The sequence below is a fragment of the Mauremys mutica genome, chromosome 2 (assembly GCF_020497125.1).
Source record: "Mauremys mutica isolate MM-2020 ecotype Southern chromosome 2, ASM2049712v1, whole genome shotgun sequence".
In the NCBI taxonomy this organism is placed as follows: domain Eukaryota; kingdom Metazoa; phylum Chordata; order Testudines; family Geoemydidae; genus Mauremys; species Mauremys mutica.
In genome coordinates this window covers 286,819,287-286,836,630 of record NC_059073.1, presented here as the reverse complement: position 1 = coordinate 286,836,630, position 17,344 = coordinate 286,819,287, and positions in this window count along the sequence as shown.

Here is a 17,344-nt window from a genome sequence, read left to right as displayed (position 1 = left end):
GGAGAAGTGGAGAAGTAGGCCACTGGAGCTGGTGGTTAAGGACTTCCAATTGACCCCTCCTGTCCACCATACCCCTATATGTTTGCATCGGCTTCCATGGCTCCCACTGCTTGGGTGTGGTTTGAGAGAGAGGCTTGGGGAACATGACTGAAACACAGCGTTCTGTTGTAGGCTAGAACCTGGCCTGCCACCAGCTCTAGGGAAGGCAGGCAGGTTAGAGTTCTGGATGCATTATAAATTTGGTTGGGTTTTTAGACAATATGGTCACTGCGTTGCTTTGGATACCTCTGATGTCACACTACAGCAGTGTCAGTGTCAGAAGACTTGAGGAAAAAAAGTATTAAAGTGGATGTAATAGGCTGAGCCTTTACCGGGTCCCACATGGGCGTTTTGAGAGTCTCTTCCCCTTCCAAAGTATTTTCCTCCTTTGGGAACCTTGTTTCAGAATTTCTTGATTCTCAGGTACAGGGATCTTCCAGTTAAGGGGACTTTAAAGGGGGAATTTTCCTTTAAGACAATCTATAGAGGTCTGGCTTGTTTATGGCAGTTAGGTAAGACTGCAGGCCCCATCACAGTGGAATGATGTTAATCATCTTTATTTAACACCTGTAGGATGGTAACACCTAGAGGCCTCATCCAGGGACACTGTACATACAGTGTATGACAGTCTCTGCCCCAAAGCATTTACAATGTCAGTAATGGAGCTATGTCTGAGAACTCCTGCAATGGGAGTCTTATAATTAGTGCTGAAGTCCAGCAGTAGACAAAGAAGCATGTATAAGGCCCAGATCTTGCAAGTCATTCCATGTCATTTCAAGTCATCTGGGGATTGGTCCTGCTTTGAGCAAGGGGTTGGACTAGATGACATCCTGAGGTCCCTTCCAACCTTAATATTCTATGATTCTATGTGGGTCAACCCCTGTTGACTTCAACTGGGCTCTGCATGGATGCATGGGTCTGCCCATGCTGAACAAATTGCAGGATCAGGGCCACAGATCAGAACACTTGACTATTTTTCCATATTAACACTGTGGGAAACGTGCAGAAGAACTCTGTGCTGGGAAATAAAAAAGAGTCAGCCCTGCTGAGCCCTGCATGAAAACATGGCATGCTGCTAAAAGTGACTGATGACCTGTCTCAAACACCGAGAGATTGCTCATCCCGATAAGGAATGTAATAACTCCTGAAATGAGCTCTCAGTGTCACTGCTCATAGGATTTAGTGTCTGTCTGTGGGGAGCAAATTTATACAGAAGCCCTGATTCCTGTGTAAATACCAGGAATATGCACTCAGCCTGCTCTGTCGCTCTTATGAGTGTCTGCCTCTGGGCAGAAGGCTCTCGCTCACAGAAACGTACCTTTGATTTTGCAGTGTGGGAGCTAAAAAAGCTTTGGACCCTGGCAAGAGATATCAAAATCAAAGTGAGTGCAGGTAGTTCCTTGCTCTGAGGCATCTCAGTGACTTGCTTTGCATGTTACTGAACAAATGAAACTCAAAACTTTCAAAAACAATGAGGAGTACTTGTGGCACCTTATAGACTAACAAATTTATTTGGGCATAAGCTTTCGTGGGCTAAAACCCACTTCATCTGATGCATGGAGTGGAAAATACAGTAGGAAGATATATATAGCAGTACATGAAAAGAAGGGAGTTGCCTTACCAAGTGGGACAATTCAGTTAAAGTGGGCACTTATCAACAGGATGAAAAATCACTTTTGTAGTGGTAATCAGGGTGGCTCATTTCAAACAGTTAACAAGAAGGTGTGAGTAACAGTAGGGGCAAATTAGCATGAGGAAATTAGGTTTTTTTAGTTCTTGTACAATGCTTCCTCAGCCCTCGTCCCCTAACGCCTCAGCTCTACTTGCATTACATTGACAACATCTTCATCATCTGGACCCATGGGAAAGAGGCCCTTGAGGAATCCCACCAGGATTTCAACAATTTCCACCCCACCATCAACCTCAGCCTGGACCAGTCCACACAGGAGATCCACTTCCTGGACACTACAGTGCAAATAAGCGATGGTCACATAAACACCACCCTATACTGGAAACCTACTGACTATTATACTTACCTACATGCCTCCAGCTTTCATCCAAACCACATCACATGATCCATTGTCTACAGATACAACCACATTTGCTCCAATCCCTCAGACAGAGACAAACACCTACAGGATCTCCATCAAGCGTTCTTAAAACTATAATACCCACCTGCTGAAGTGAAGAAACAGACTGACAGAGCCAGAAGAGTACCCAGATGTCACCTACTACAGGACCAGCCCAACAAAGAAAGTAACAGAATGCCAGTAGCCATCACCTACAGCCCCCAACTAAAACCTCTCCAGCGCATCATCAAGGATCTACAACCTATCCTGAAGGACAATCCCTCACTCTCACCGACCTTGGGAGACAGGCCAGTCCTCGCTTACAGACAGTTCTCCAACCTGAAGCAAATACTCACCAGCAACAACCAGCAACACCACACAACAAAAACACTAACCCAGGAACCTATCCTTGCAACAAAGCCCGTGGCCAACTCTGTCCACATATCTATTCAAGGGACACCATCATACGACCTAACCACATCAGCCACACCATCAGGGGCTCGTTCACCTGCACATCTACCAATGTGATATATGCCATCATGTGCCAGCATTGCCCCTATGCCATGTACATTGGCCAAACTGGACAGTCTCTATGCAAAAGAATAAATGGACACATCAGATGGCAAGAATTATAACATTCAAAAACCAGTAGGAGAACACTTCAACCTCCCTGGTCACTCAATAAAAGTGGCAATTCTTCAACAAAAAAACCCTTCAAAAACAGACTCCAATGAGAAACTGCAGAACTGGAATTAATTTGCAAACTGGACATCATTAAATTAGGCCTGAATAAAGACTGGGAGTGGATGGGTCAAGCCATTGAGGTAGTGCAGCAGCTTACCAAAATATATCAAGATGTCATTTCTAACTTATTTGTGTCTGGTAATCTGAGTAGCACAAAAGCCATACATAGTAATAACATCTGTGTTTCTTTGTTGTGTATCTTTTCGAAGTGTTGTCTAAAAACCTGAGATGTTTAAAAAGGATGTTATCATCTAACATTTTAGGCTTCCTTATGCATTTATGTTACTATAGAGTCTGGAAATATTGAAGGTCAGCCTATCCAATCCTAAAAAAAATGTGCACAGAAAGAAAAATATTTCATGTTGTACTTCAAACATCCATTTTTAAAGAAGGTGACAGCTGAACCAATAAAGCTTGGCAACCACTGTTTTAGATAAAGAAAGGCTCAGATCCTGCAATCCTTGTCAACCCAAAACTCCCATCAAACCTAATGGGAATTTAGGGGGTACACAAGGCCAGTAGGGCTGGGTTAAAAGATTGCCTCTTCATAAACATAGCGGATTTCTATTTGTGTGCACCCGAGTTGCATGGACTTTTTCAAATCTTTTATACCTGCTGGCTGAGCGTGTCACATGCAATATTTTTCAGAGTCTTCATTTTGTGTGTCTGATTCTGCTCTCACTTGCATCATTTTCACAATTAGACTGTAGGCTCTTTGGGTCAGAGACTATTTTGTACTGCACTAGGGGGGTGGGCAGGTTCCACTTTATGAATAGATGCCTGGGAATAAAAATACCCAAATTCATCAGCTAAATTCTTCATGGATGAATAATTTAACAGCTCAGCATGTCATAGGTACTAAAAATACACAATACTGGGCCTGATCTTGCTCCCATTGTATTCAGGGGGAGCTTTGTCATTGACCTGAATAGGAACAGATTAGGTTCACTGGTTTTAGAATTGTGAATTGCCAAGTTTCATGTCTTCATCATAGCAGATAATTGATTTTGGTTTCAGGCCACCTGCTACTAATAACTTGTAATGCATCAATTCCTCCTCTTTCCTTTTATCCCTCTGTAATTATCATGGGAAAAACCCAGAGGATGGGAAAGGTGCCTGGTGCTTAGAACTGGGAAGCCTGGGACCCAGGACTCCTGGTTTCTACTCACAGGTCTTCCACTGATTTACCGTGGGCTTGATCTAAAGACTATTGAAATAATTAGAAATACTCCCATTGGCTTCAGTGGTCTTTGGATCAGGCCCTGTGTGATGTGGGAAAGTTTCTTCATTTACCCAGCTATATAAATGGGGATAAACGCTTACGTGTGTCGAAGGGACATTGTGTGGCTTAATTATTTAGGCTGGGATGATCAGAAAAGGCAAAATGGAGGTAAATGCCCGACTTCCCCTGGAAGGCAATGGAATCCGGGTACTTAATTCTCTCAAGGCATTTGCAGAGCCCTACCTCAATGTTTCTAAAGCATTTTGAGAACCTTGAATGAAATGTTATGAGTGCAAAGCATTGCAATTATCTGAGGAAGCAGGGGGTGGGGGAGGGGAACTCATAGCTCATTAGTTCAGCTGGAAACCACATACTGTAACTAATCTTTTTGATATCAGCGTGTTTGCTGCTCAATCCTGGAAAATCTTTCCATCCTGAAGAGTGTGTTTATTGTCCACCAGCTGCCTTTGTCACCTTGTATCCATTTCTGATTGTAGAGATAACACACGTAGCTAATATTTTACTTCTCTTGTTGCTCTTGTTTATCTTTTCAGTGTTTCTTGCGGTTGCTAGACTTCAGCTCCATTAGGAGAGTTCGATCACATTTTGAATGCTTTGAAATTTCATTCTAATGGTTAGCTTTCATTCTCAATTTGGAAGCACAAGTCCAAAACAGTGTTGCAAGACCCTTTGGTGATCATGACAGGTGACATAAGGTCATGTAAGTTGTTTGTGACGATAAAGAACCAGAGAAACTAATTTGTAGATTCAAACTAAATTCATATTAGAAGAGATCAGGCCCTATAAACTGATATAGGAAACCAAGATTAAATAATTAGTCCTGGTCTCTGGTTCCCTGGGACTGGAATAAGCAGCACAATCCTTCTTTGTCTTGTTTAACTTTAGGAATCTTGTACTCTGACCAGGGAGCAAAAGTTTATGGGCTGCAAAGAGACTCCTATGCAGACATTCTGAGCCTGACAGCTGGTGGTTTGGAATGGGACAAAGGAGTGAACCATAGGTAGCAAAGAAACATGGATGGTCCTCAAGGCTATTGTAAGGAGAAATCACACTGCTATCTCCCACCAAAGGAGAAAGAATACATTTCAGAAATACACTATCAGAAAACATATTACTCCTAACCGGTAACTGGAAACCAAAGGTTTAAGAAAGCATAACCTGGCATGACCCATGAACAGCCTAGAGGGCAAATAAATCTCCATTGGCCAGATGAAAAGCAGGTAGTGGTAGACCCTCCCAGAAAAATCTGCCAGTTAATCAGGCAACAAGCCAGTGGCACATCCAAATACTGCTAGAGGCAAGAGTGAAAACTACTGAACCGTGGTCTCCCTCAATCTCCTATCTTGCCAATCTATGCACATTGGGGAAATGACTATGTATGATGTGCCGGAGCAGGGCAAGGACAGAGAGGGAAGAAGTTTTACCAGCAATTCATATTTTTAATGTGTTGCCTGAATTGTTCTTTTAAAGTGCTGCCTTGCACCTAGAGCAGAGATAAGCTGCAAAGTTTGGATCCATATCTTAACTCCCCCATAGTTTGGGCGCATTTGTATCAGGATGAGGGGTTACTTTGGGTCCATCTGTAATCTTGATCATGTCAAAAAAAAGGGTAATGGGAAGGTAAATACAATAGATGGAAATGAAAATAAATTCTACCTTTTCCTCATAATCCTTAGAAAATCAAGCGGATTTGGGTGGTGACCCCCAAATGAAAATCCAGGCTGCTCCTCTGCTTATGCATTATTAGAGGGTATTGCATCACTACGCAATTAGCATGGAAGTGAGGAAGAACTGTCCAGCGTTTATGGAACTACCTTAGGCTTTGGGGTCTCATCCCCATTCTACCCCAGACTTCTTGTGTGACTTTAGACATGTCACTTAGGGCTTGTCTACGTGCATGGCAATGCTCACTAAAGAGGTATGACAGATGACAGAACAAGGAGCAATGGTCTCAAGTTGCAGTGGGGGAGGTCTAGGTTAGATATTTGGAAACACTATTTCACTAAGGGGATGGTGAAGCACTGGAATGGGTTACCTAGGGAGGTGGTGGTATCTCCCTTAGAGGTTTATAAGACCTGGCTTGACAAAGCCCTGGCTAGGATGATTTAGTTGGTGTTGGTCCTGCTTTGAGCAGGGGGTTGGACTAGATGACCTCCTGAGGTCCCTTCCAACCCTGATATTCTATGATTCTATTCTATGATTCTATGTGTATAATATAAAGTGCACTCAGGTGTTGCATGCTAAAAGACCACTAGTGACAGGTAGAGTACCATGGTTAGATAACAGTTGGAAAAGCACAGATCATACCTATAGAGATAATATCCATAGAATCAATATTTTCTTTCAGAAACAGCCAAGTCCCAGCAACAAGCACTCAGGAGCCTATGTGCCAATGGGACGTAAGCTCTTAAATCACTGAGGTGCTGTTGAAAATTTTACCCAATATCACAGTGATCAGCGATGAATAGAAAACAGTAGTGGATTTGCCAGTTAATCTCTGCAAAATGACAGGTAAACTGTTAAGCACATCAACACTCATTGTGAAAATTTGGAATGGCTGATGCTAATATATGCCTCCTAGCCCCACGACATGGTGAGGCAGAACAATTTTTGCTCTGAGTTAGTGGAAGTGTAACCCCTCAGGGTGATATTTGTGATGAGTTCATATGATCACATACAAGTGAATTGTTTTTTTTTTCTTTTCTTTCTCTCTCTTCAAAGTTTGTATCAGTTAGTCACACTGGAACTGAATGAGTGGGCTCTAGAGGTGTAGTCTGATGGTGGAGGAAACACGGCATTACTGGCACAAGGGGACTTGAAAGAGGCCAGCTGAATGACTAGAATCATAGAATATCAGGGTTGGAAGGGACCTCAGGAGGTCATCTAGTCCAACCCCCTGGTCAAAGCAGGACCAATCCCCGACTAAATCATCCCAGCCAGGGCTTTGTCAAGCCTGACCTTAAAAACCTCTAAGGAAGGAGATTCCACCACCTCCCTAGGTAATCCAGAGAGTAACTGGAATGGCCAGCTGTGTATTTCTTTATTTTCCTCTGGAGGGTATAGAGTACCCAGGATTTAGGCTAAGAGGATTTACAGCATTCACCAGCTGGATATTTCCAATGCAGATTGAATGTTGGAATTAGGTGTTGATCCTTGCTTGATACTAGAACGTTTGGTGGGTGTAAGTGAGGGTAAATGACGATACTCGGACCATTCCAAAATCACATGTGCTAATGTGGAACGTAAACTGCTTTTCAGTTAGTAAAGTTGAAGGTGCGGGTGCCTTGCTCCTTGTGGATATTTGCTTTTATGAAAAACGGACTCACATGCACAATTAGTAATTCTTAAACCTCGGAGTCAGAGGCTGCACATTGGTGCAATGGGTTATATTATTAATAGTAATAAGCCAAATTATGAGCATCTGTATGTCTTCCCGCTGAGTTTACTGGAAAACTGTTGCATCCTGGATAAAGAGTTGAATGTTTCAAGTAATTAACTAGCCAAGGGCCACATTCGTAACTAGAGTAACTTGAAACAGCTCCCTAATCTCAGAAGCATGGCTTTTAAAATGGAGATGAAGGCTGGCTGAAGGAAATGCTCCGTAGCTGCATCTCTGACTGACATGGGTTGTCTGTATGATGAGTTCATTGTTACCTCAGTAGAAACTACTGCCATGTTCTGATGAACAAAAATAAACAAATAAAAAGATGCTCTAAAATCCAAAGGTAGCATTTCTCAGTTTGCTAAAACTGATCTCATTCACGTATTCTACTCCTGGATGGATTGCTGCCAGAATTTCCTCACTGACGAAACAAAAGTAGAGTGGAACCAAATTGACAAAACTAGCTGCCTAACTTGTGTGTGTAAAATGAATCCATGACTCACTATCAGTCCCCATTTGTGGGTGCAAAACAGGCAAGCTGTGGCATGCATAACTTCTTGTTCATATGCACAAACAAAGCTCTACTGGTACAATTTGGCTGGTCACTTTTGAAAATCAGCCCATTGCTGCAGACAATGAAATTTACAGAGATTGACTGAGGTTCTGATCGTTATCCATTGTGCCAGACCCAGACCAGTGGGGTACAGGAGTCTGGTATAGGGCAAATATACTGGTCACTGGATGAGTAGTTTTCTGTTCCCTGAGTGACCAGACCAGGGGCTGCACTACAATAATCAGGAACCTGCTAGAACCAGTTAAGGCAGACAGGCTGATTAGATCACCTGCAGCCAATCAAGGCAGGCTAATCAGGGCACCTGGGTTTAAAAAGAAGCTCACTCCAGTCAGGCGGGGGGGGAGCCAGAGGAGAGGAAGTGCGTATGAGGAGCTGGGAGCAAGAGGCACAAGGAGCTGAGTGAGAGGCTGTGCTGCTGGAGGACTAAGGAGTACAAGTGTTATCAGACACCAGGAGGAAGGTCCTGTGGTGAGGATAAAGAAGGTGTTGGGAGGAGGCCATGGGGAAGTAGCCCAGGGAGTTGTAGCTGTCATGCAGCTGTTACAAGAGGCACTATAGACAGCTGCAATCCACAGGGCCCTGGGCTGGAACCCGGAGTAGAGGGTGGGCCCGGGTTCCCCCCCAAACCTCCCCACTCCTGATCAGACACAGGAGGAGTTGATCCAGACTGTGGGGAAGATCACTGAGGTGAGCAAATCTGCCAATAAGCGCAGGGCCCACCAAGGTAGAGGAGGAACTCTGTCACAGCATATACACCTCTACCGCGATATAACGCGGTCGTGAGGAGCCAAACATCCCTACCGAGTTATAGGTGAAACATTGTTATATCGGGGTAGCAGCAGCAGGGCTGCAGTGGTGATTTAAAGAGCCCGGGGCTCTGGTTGCGGGGAGCCCCAGGCCCTTTAAATCGCCGGTGGAGCTCCGCTGCCACAGCCCCAGGGTAGCAGCGGTAGGGTTCCGGCAGTGATTTAAAGAGCTCCGTGCTCCGGCCACTGCGGGGAGCCTGGGCCCTTTAAATCACCGGCCGAGCCCCACTGCCGCAGCCCCGGGGTAGCAGCGGTAGGGCTCCAATGGTGACTTAAAGGGCCTGGGGCTCCCTGCAGCAGCCAGAGCCCCGGACCCTTTAAAGTGCTGCCGGAGCCCCGCTGCTACCACGCTATATGTGAACCCATGTTATATCAGGTCACATTATAGCAGGGTAGAGGTGTACTATGTGTGCCAAACATCTCAATCTTTTGAGTTTCTGCGGTTGCTTGGGAGAACCTTCTATTACAATACCCTAAACCACACATGGTTCTCCTGCTTTCAGATTTTGTTACAGTCTTGACATTCAACCAAAGATCTTTGGAAGGCTTGTGAATGGCGCTGGTTGAAACTGTTTTGATAAAACTTTTTTTTGTGTCAAAAAATGGAGGTTGAAACAAGAAATTTAGAATTTTTTTTGTTTTTAACACAAATATTCAAGTTTTCATTAAAAAAATCCGAAACCTAAAAATGTTTTGATTTTCAGTAACTGAAAACCAAATATTTTAGCTTTCAAACAAAGTTTTCAGTTTTAAAAATGAAAACATTTCAGTTTTCAATTACTGACAATCAAACATTTTGGATTTCATGCCAAAAATATAGGGTTCAGTTTTTCAAAACAAAACCATGAAAATTTTTATGGGGAAAATATAATTTCCTTGTTAGCTCTACTTATGAGGCTTGTAAATAACCAGAGGCTGAAATGTTTTGGTCCTGTGTCAAAACCCAATGAAATTATGAGGATGATGTGAAAATTGGCAATTCTGGATAAGTTTTGCATGAGTTTTTCGTTTCATTGAAACTGAAAACACGATAGATGTGAAAATACATTAAATCAGAACTAAAGAGTCACATGAACCCCTATGACGTCAAATAGTGCTGTGTTACACAGCTTTTAAACTCCTTTCTAAAATTAATGCTACACTGCAGTGCTGAAACATTAGGTTGGATTCTGATCTTAGTTACACCGACATAGAACAAGAGCAGCTCTGCAATCCACCGTGAAGTTCGTCTGGAGTAAATGAAGTAAGCATCTTGCCCATGGAGAACAAGCTGATGAATTACTAGAAAATGCAAGATGGAAATCCTGCCTTGAATCTTTATGAAAGATTATTTTTGATTTGTTGAAATACATGTACCTGCCAGACTACCAATTGGGTCCATTATTATCCAGTAAATCCCATTGTTCTGGTAATGCAACCATGACCGAATAATAGGAGTAATTGAAATGCAACTAGAAACATATGTAATTTTTTAGAACAGATTGCTTTACCCTGAGATATTCGATGCTCTATTCCCACTGCCACCATTCCATTACCCATTGTTTATTAATCTACAATATCCAATGACTCCAACACTACATTACACTGTCATAAAAAACATGAATAATGAAACTGTACTTCCGAACAGCACAATCTTTTTGTCAGTTATTTAGGCACCTTTGGTCATAGTACATAATGTATTTTGCATGGGAGTCTGTACCAAATGAAACACAAATTGATCTTTCTTTGGAAATTTTACAGGCCAGGTCTGGAAAATTTAGTACAAAGTAGCTTCTCTAGGATGTGCATAAACTGAGGTTCATTTCTACTTGCACACCTCTCATGAACTAGCTGCAAAAGTGGGAGTGGATAAGATTTTGTGCCTAGCCCATCGATAAGATTCTGGGGGATCCAGAGAAGTTTATTCTTTATTTCCCCAATTTCTCTCCCTTAAACATGATAGCTGCAAGGTGAGAGATGTGTGTGTGTGTGGGGGGGGAGGATCGCTGTTTCCCACCTTTGTACTCATGATCCGTGGGGTCATACTGCTCACTGGCTTATATTTTAGGACCCAAATAGGTCCATTCTACACCCCAGGAATTACAGAAATGCAGCAATATTCACTTACTCCATGTAAACCCCAACATACTTCCTATGCTGACTCTATGAGAGACAGCGGTACCCCAAACCCGGGGACTTCTCTGCTACCCAGGCGTTTTCCTTTGATAACTGACATATGCTAGACTGCCAGATCAATGATGAAATATTACTTAGGGTCTGATTTGGCCCCATTTTACTTACACGATGTGGTATGATCAGCTGTGATTAGCCCCACTGATTTTAGTGGCACAGCTTGCCAAGTGCGAGTAAAGGAGGAGAAATCAGTAATTGTGTGTTTGGTTTTGTTAAAGAGATAAATTTGGCTCCCACGGCTCCCAGTTGCTCAGGTCATACACAATAAACAGACAAACAAATAAATGAAAATAATACATTTCAATTTAAGTCTTAAATCCTAAATTACAATGCTTCCTGTGTCCTGACTTCAACATTGAATCCAAGCCCGACGATGGCGTCGTTCACCTCAGCTGCTGTCTCTGATCAATAGCCTTAGTGTTAAAGGCCTACAGGCTCCTAGCAGTCACATCCGCGACCTCTGGCTGCCTGGACTGTATAAAGGCCCCAGCTGGAAGAGGAAGTTGTCTGAGCAACAGGCCGGAGCATGCACAGACTGCCCTGCTTTGCCCCTTTGCCTCACCTCACCTTCCCAACCCGCCGCCCCTGCCCCTTGGATCAGTTCTTTCAGCTACCAAGTCCTGTGAGGACTCCAACTATTGCCCTTGACTGCTTCCGATACGGATTGACCTGCCACCTACCCGACCACTCACATATCCTTGACTACTGCTCCGGAATGCCCTGTAGCCTGCCTCAGCCACCCAGCATTACATCCATACGCTAAATAAACGCTCCCTGCACAATACAGCACTAAGAACATGAACATGACCTATGAAGGAAGGCTGAAAGAATTGGGTTTGTTTAGTTTGGAAAAGAGAAGACTGAGAGGGGACATGATAGCAGTTTTCAGGTATCTAAAAGGGTGTCATAAGGAGGTGGCAGAAAATGTGTTCACCTTAGCCTCTAAGGATAGAACAAGAAGCAATGGGCTTAAACTGCAGCAAGGGAGGTTTAGGTTGGACATTAGGAAAAGGTTCCTAACTGTCAGAGTGGTTAAACACTGGAATAAATTGCCTAGGGAGGTTGTGGAATCTCCATCTCTGGAAATATTTAAGAGTAGGTTAGATACATGTCTGTCAGGGATGGTCTAGACAGTATCTGGACCAGGGCAGGGGACTGGACTTGATGACCTCTCGAGGTCCCTTCCAGTCCTTGAATCTATGAAGAACATAAGGTCCGGATCCTGTAAACATGCTTAACTTTACTATTGTGAGGATTCCTATTGAAATCAAGGCGGCTTGCTCAACGTAGCTAAGTTAAGCACATGTGTGGGGAATCAGAAAGGGGAGCTAAGACTGAAAGTGATCATACCTGTTTTTCATTGCTCAGGTAGAGGGAAACAAAAAGACAATAACTACTACCAAGTAAAGTATGACTATGCTTTTGAAAATAGGAGATTTAAACACATTGGGGGGTGATTTTCAAAGACACAAATGGAAACTGGGTGATTATCTGCCTTACTCTCCTTTGAAAATCCTAACCATCAGTGGTACTGGAACAATTTTTATAGTGAGGGTGCTGAAGGCATAAGTAATGTATTTGGGCTATTACTACTACTTCAAGCCATGGGTGAGGCAGCATCACCAGCACCCCCAGTTCCAGCACCTATGCTAGTGCTAACCATTGATTTTAATTGAAGACACGCCTCAGTTTCCTATTTTTGAAATAGTGAATGGAGGAAATGTGTCTAAATCCCCTAGACTGCTTTGGAAATTTCAGCCCCGGGAGTCTTCTCCTTTTTAAAAATCTCTGGTGTGATATACACATAGCAGAAGAAAGGTATTTATAACGTATGATTTTTAAGTTGACAGTGCTCCTTTAGCAGTTTTGAAATTAATTGTAACAATATTTAAAGCTACATAGTACATTTTAAGTACTTTGCACAAAAACTATAAACTGTAAGATGATTCCCATAAATAGAACCACTACTCAGTAAATGGAATTAGTATTTAATTATTAACAATTATCAATTATTAAACATGATTAAATCTCCATATCTGAGGTGCTCAAGCTAACTTTCATTGGAAAGCAAGAAATAACACATCCTATTAAAAATTACTGCCTGTATCATCTAATTGAGAGTATCAGATGAATGAGTCGTTAAGGCACATTTAAACCATTAATCAGCATCATCACAACAGTGCATGAAAATGCATTTATATCACAGAAATTCAAGGGGTTTTTTTTTGTTTTTTTTTTTTAAAACAACAACACTGAACCAGAAGAAATGTCTTGTAAAGAGAGTCCAGTTTAAAATTCTACATTATTGCTTGGTTGGCTGAAAGATTTGCTGCAGAAGTTATTTACTAGAATAAAGCGTTGGTGGAAATAATTTTGCTCATATGAAATGTCTGCACGGTGTCTCGCCACAATGTGGCAAGATTTCACTAAGGCCCAAGCTCATGTAGATGAATCGGGAGTGTGTGTGTGCGGGAGGCGGCCACAGCAAGACAAAATCCACTCCTATATAGCTAATGGCTATATAGAAGTGTTGACTCATTCCTGGGCACAGCAAAGCAGGCTTGCCTCTTCTAGCGCCTCCTGTCAACAGCAACTCCCTCCTCATGGTGGTCTGCCTCTTCTTGTTACTGGGCCCTCCAGCCAGGTCATACCTAGTCCCACCCCTTCTGGGATAAGGAAAGAGTCCAATCAACCAAATTTAGCTTTTCAGCCCCACTCCAGCTCATAACCTTGCCGTAGTCCAGGAGGAGGTGAAGACTCTGCAGAGGAATCTTCTTGCTCTTGTGCAGAGCAACACCTCCTAGCACTTTCTCCCTGGAGAGGCCCAATTCCATACTCAATAATGCTTTTCCCCTCTCAGCCCCTCCACATCAGGGCTTTCCTCACACCACCTTTTCAAGTAGCTATTAGGGGAACCCTCATTCTCTTCAGGGTCCCTGGATGGGAACCCTAATATAAGGAGATATACCTATCTCATAGAGCTGGAAGGGACCTTGAAAGGTCATTGAGTCAAGTCAAGTCCAGCCCCCTGCCTTGCCTTCACTAGGAGGACCACGTACGGATTTCTGCCCCAGATCTTTAAAGGGCCCCCTCAAGAATTGAGCTCACAACCTGGGGTTTAGCAGGCCAATGCTCAAACCACTGAGCTATCCTTCCCCACTGTGGCAAGTCTGCTCTTTCAGAGTTCTTATGCCTCCCTGGACTGCTTCTTGTCTTGACTTTCCTTCAGGCCCTTTCCCACAGCCTCTCCTCGGTCCTTATCTGTGCTTTCTGCTACTAAAGCAGACTCACAGGCTCCCCTCTCCTCCTACCACCCCCTTTTAATCGGTGCTTCTTTTCTTTAGAGTTACCAGCCAGCTCCTTCCCCCGCTGCACTGCATCTTTAATTAAGCGTGGCCCACCCTTCAAGTGCATCCAGAAAGTCTAATCATTCTCTTAGGCTCACCCTTCCTGAGAGTGAAAGTAACCCTTTCATTGCCCGTGAGACATAAATAAAGGGTAAAATTTTAACTGGCGGGTAATTAACCATTGGAACTATTTACCAAGGTGATGGTGGAGTCTCCATCACAGGCAACTTTTAAATTAAGAGGGGATGTTTTTTCTAAAAGACTTGCTCTAGGAATTAGTTTGGGGAAGTTATTAAGGCCTACGTTATGCAGGAGGTCAGACTAGATGGTCACAATGGTGCCTTCTGGCCTTGGAATCTCTGAGTTCTGTCATAGGCTAGTTCCTGGTCATTTTACTATTTCACTTCAAGATGTTCTCTAAAGAGAACCAGGCATGATGCTGTGTTAATTCATGTGAATAATATTTTTGTCTGGCTATATCTTTGTGAAAACTGGCTGCTCTGCCCCAGCTGTCTGTGAGCCACCATGATGGTCTAGGCGAGTATTATTTTCTAACTGGACTCATTGTTTCTTCTGATTCAGGGTGGCAGGTCTCCTCTTAAAACAGTGCAGCTGCACCAATGCAGCTGTGCCACTGTAGCGCTTCAGTGAAGACCGGTGGGAGAGCTACTTCCGTCAATGTAATTAATTCCCCCCTACCCCCAAGAGGTGGTAGCTCTGTCGATGGGAGATGCTCTCCTGTCAACCCAGGACTATCTACATGGGGCTTAAATCGGTATAACTACATTGCTCAGCAGGGTGGATTTTTCAACCCCCCAAGAGATGTAGTTATACCCATATAGGCCTGTAGTGCAGACTAGTCTCAGGGTACGTCTCTACTACCTGCCGGATCGGCGGGTAGTGTTTGATGTATCGGGGATCGATTTATCGTGTCTCGTCTGGACGTGATAAATTGATCCCCAAATCGACGCCTGTACTCCACCTTGGCAGGAGGAGTAAATGGAGTCAATGGGGGAGCTGCGGCAGTCGACTCGCTGCCATGAGGACGGCCAGGTAAGTCGAACTAAGATACTTCGACTTCAGCTGCACAAATAGCGTAGCTGAAGTTGCATATTTTAGTTTGACCCCCCTCCCTCACTAGTGTAGCCTAGGCCTCAGTGATTCAAGCAATCAGGGTTTGGTTCCTGGGTCTGCCAAAGACTTCCCATGTGACTTTGGGTAGGCCTGATCCAAAGCCCATTGAAACCAGTGGTCTCTCATTGACTTCAGTGCATTGGATCAGGCCCTAAATCTCTCCGTGCCTCACTCCTCCATCTGAAAAATGGGCCTAATAATACTTCTCTGCTCCTACCCTTTGTCTGCCTTGTCTATTTAACCCTGCAAGCACTTATGCATATTGTTAACTTTACATACCTCAGGCCATTTCTACACTAGGAATTCTTTAGCGGCGTAGGAATAACAGTACACTATATCAGCAATGCGGAATCACCTACACTGCACTTTGTACCAGTATAATAAATTAACTCCTCCTCCCCATGAGCAAAACAAGTGATATAGGTAAAAGCACAGCTTTGCTGATATATCCATGCCTACACTAGGGGCTTCTGCTAGCCCGGGTATGTCAGTCAGGCATCCGACTTCTTCATACCCCTGAGCACCATAGCTATGCCTGTGGACGTCCCCAGTGTATATCCCAGCTTCAGTATCTTGCTTAACTATACAGTCCCATTGAGTTCAAAAGCATTGCTCACGTGTAGCATTAAGCATGTGCATCAGTGTTTACAGGATCAGGGCCTTGGATTGTAAACTCATAAGGGCTGGGACTCTAAAATGTGTTTGCACAGTGTATAGAACAGTAGAGCCCTGATCTCAGTTGGGTCTGCTCGGTGCTACTGTATTACATGTAATACTAAGAGTCACTTTGAAAATAATAAGTGTGTTTTAAAACTACTTCGTTAATTTTAGCACTTGCAAAAAGGTTCTGGGTAGAAGCTCATTCTCCAGTGCTGGCTTTTACCTCCACCCAGCATTTACTTTGCAGGCTGTAGCAGTGCAACCTTGCCCCCAGCAGTCCCACCAGTGTGCCTCAACCCTGTTATAGCCCCGCCGAAATGAGAGGGAGGAGAGATTGGGGCTCCCATCATCCTTAGAGCTCTCATTTCTGTCACTGGAACTAGAACATTTTATACCGGATGAGAATCTGGCTCTGTTTAGAAAACTAAAACTTTAATTCTGTGGATTTTCATTCAACAGGCTGGCGCGGGGGGAAGATTGTCCCTCTGAAATCCCATTACCAGTCGCTTGAGCTAGTGCAATGTTAAGAACTAAGGGAAATGCACCCAGAAGGCCTAGTACCTCACTCAGTTCAGTGTCAGTGTGGACACAGTGACTGGGTATGGCTCCAGTTACCCTTTTCAGTGTGGACGCTCTCACTCCAGCTAGACTAAGTGGAGAAACTTGAGTTAACTTTGTAGTGGAAACATACCCTCGCAAGGGAAAGAATGCCACCTAGTGAATCTCCAAAGACCTTCTCTTGCAGCACCTAGGCTTTTCCTTCACGGTCTCCCATCCAAATATTAATCAGGCCTACTCATGGTTCACTGGTAAGACAGGTGCAGGTGAATTTGTTCTCAAATTTTGATTTTATTTTGGCATCGAGATAGATTAAGCCTGTGTATCAGAGCTGGACAATCATCCAGAAGCCTTCCATTGTAAAGTGCAAAGTAGTCAACACCTTTCAGAAATCTGGCTTGCTGTATCATTTTCCTTTCATGCAAAATATTTGCTTCTTTCTATTTGCCATGTAGATAGTATGCTTTACCTTGCAGGAATAAATCACTTAGAAGCTATGATCATATCCTCCTGTGCCTAGAATGTATTTGTCTCATTTGCTCTTATCGAGTGTATAAATTAATTAAACCTTTCTGTCTGAAGGGGAATAACACAATATGTGATGTTGGCTCCGGGC